The sequence below is a fragment of the Heterocephalus glaber genome, unplaced genomic scaffold (genome assembly GCF_053883595.1).
Source record: "Heterocephalus glaber isolate CG9 unplaced genomic scaffold, H.glaber_assembly_v1.0 deba00001461, whole genome shotgun sequence".
Classification (NCBI taxonomy): Eukaryota; Metazoa; Chordata; class Mammalia; order Rodentia; family Bathyergidae; genus Heterocephalus; species Heterocephalus glaber.
This window is the reverse complement of record NW_028258308.1, coordinates 25,180,739-25,183,192: the sequence shown is the minus strand read 5'-3', so window position 1 is coordinate 25,183,192 and position 2,454 is coordinate 25,180,739. Positions and strand designations below refer to the sequence as shown.

Genomic DNA, 2,454 nt, shown 5'->3' with positions numbered 1-2,454 from the left:
ATTCAATTAACATGATATTCTCTTCCTCTACAATACCAGAAAGAAATGAGCTAACATCCATGTGGTTTGAGTTGGCAAAAATCATAAACCAAGAAATCCATACATAAAATATTTATTTGTGAGGATTTAGGTTAAAAAGATATAAGTAATTTAAATATGTCAATTATATTTTTAATTTTTATTTTTATTAGTGCATGTTTGCAGTACATAATGATTACATTCATTCTAGGGTGTTGTACATGTCTTAATTCTTTTTATCCCCTTTTTCTCCCTTTGCTCCCCTCCTCTTTTCATCTCTTGGTCCCCTTCCCTTTTAAATATGAAAAATTTAAACATCAAATTCTACCATAAAGATTAATTAAAAATTAAGGATTCAATAATAAAAACAAAAAATTCTAAGAATAACCAAGTATATGAAAAAAATTTTTACCATACATGTGTCCTACAGGTAAAAATTTGAAACATACAAATGACTATATACACAAAATTAATAAATGAAATGGATTATTAGTATCATTATTGATGACTATGATGTGGCTTTTTTAAACCACATATTCAAATAATGAAAATACAGGAAATCATCACTACTTGTTTTTCTCCCCTTATCCGCTCTTTTGCACCCTGTGTTTTCAGCACAATTGAAAATATTAAATAGAAAATTCTAAAACTAAATAATTCATAAATTTTAATATGCATCCCATTCTGAGTAGCATGGCCAGAGTCTCCTGTAGTTCCACCCTGTCCTGCCTAAGAACTGAATCTCACTGTTGTCCACATCCCTCAGTAGCCCACCTCAAGTACCTCACCCACTCTGGTACCATGGCAGTGTTTGTTTATAAGGTTTGTTACATCTGATGTTCCAAACTCACTTTTTCTTTTGAAAGCATAATATAAAAGTATTTATTTTAATCACTCTTATTTGAAAGTCCTTATTTTTGGAGAGCAGCAAGGCATTTTATTATTCACTCTCAATTCCTTAAAGACCTCCACAAGTTTTTGGCGAATTCTTATTATTCTAACAACTGTGTTTCGGAGTTGTTCTCTGTTTATCAGCAGATTCGTCATGAATCCACCCCATCAGCACCTTCTATCTTTCTACGGTACTGAAGCCAAGAGCAGATTGCAGCTTGTGCGAACAGACAGGACAAAGATTGAGAGGGTCTGGTCAGCTTCTTCCAACAGGTTGGAGCCTTGCATTAAGCATGCAAGTCATTGGCAGTGTCGCAGTCCAAATATATGTCCAATCTCATGTGTTAAAGTCTTACAGTATCACAGCAGTAAAGCTAGTGATTTCAGGAATATAATAGCTATCGAAAATGGAATAGTCACCCGAAGAATTTTTTGTGTAGTTTCTTTGTTTTGCTTTCATAGCGTGACGTATAGAAATCCCTGCCACGCCTGGGTAACCTGAATGTTCCCACATCATCTGCCAGAGAGGCCTATCTGAAGGCAAAATTTCAGGGGTCTCTTGGGTAAAGATCAGTCATTGTTATTCCAGCAACAGAGAAGGCATCTTCAGGTGTCTTCTTTTTTAAGATAGTCAGGACACATCCTGAGTGAATTTGTAGATTCTGTGTGATCAGAACCTCTAAAGCAACACCTGGCTGCGGAAACAAAAACTGGTTCTGGAAGCTTTACTGTCAGGCCATAGAAAAGTGCCTTCCAGTGGCCTTTGGGCCATCTAATATATTCTTCCCTGATAATACCGGGGCTTCTTAGAGCTCCAGTGCACTGTATCTAAACACTGTTTCTCTGGAGAGGGTGACTTCAGGTAGGGATCACTGAAAAACCCTTCAAAGTCCTGGGGAGCCTCAGGGAAGTAGCTAGGTGATCCAGTCTGGCTGTGCATGCAAGGAAACGGGTCCATGGAGATCGCAGGCTGGCTGGAAGACTTCATTCATTAAACGCTGTTTCCCAGCCTCTGATTCCTCACACTGTGATACAGGTATTGGATTCTCTGAAATGAGCTGTTTGGAGTGTCTGTTCCAAGTGCCGTACTATTTGCATCTTTTTAAAGGAGGAAGGCTCCCATTGAAGTTTTTACCTTACAAACACCAGCGAGTCCAGAAGAGTGTGGAGGTGCCTTTACCCCTGCCCAGATGGCCCTGGCTTGGCAATGACTGGGCCATCGTATCCCCTTCACCCCTCTGCAGGCCACCATATGCCCTCCCCGCTCTGGGTATTGCAATGTGTTCACATTGGAAAGAGGAACTAGTGCATCAATAAATTAAATAATTACACTATATATGTGCTGAACTCTTTTATTATAATAATGCATGTGTTTGGGTAGAAAAATATTGAAGAAAATGAAACAAAATACTTTCTCTGGCTTAGAATGTGCTGATTTTTATTTTCATTAAGCTTTCTCTAGTAAATCAAAAAGAAACTATTTTCAATCACCCTTCTTTCTTTTTTTTTTTTTTTTTTTTGGTACCAGGGATCCAGCTCAGGGCC

The 2,454-nt window shown here is 37.9% G+C and overlaps 1 pseudogene; it reads right to left on the bottom strand.

The window, feature by feature from the left end:
- Positions 1-1,015: 1,015 nt before the first annotated feature.
- LOC101726626 (archaemetzincin-2 pseudogene) lies at positions 1,016-2,007 on the bottom strand (annotated as a pseudogene).
- Between the last annotated feature and the right edge of the window lie 447 nt (positions 2,008-2,454).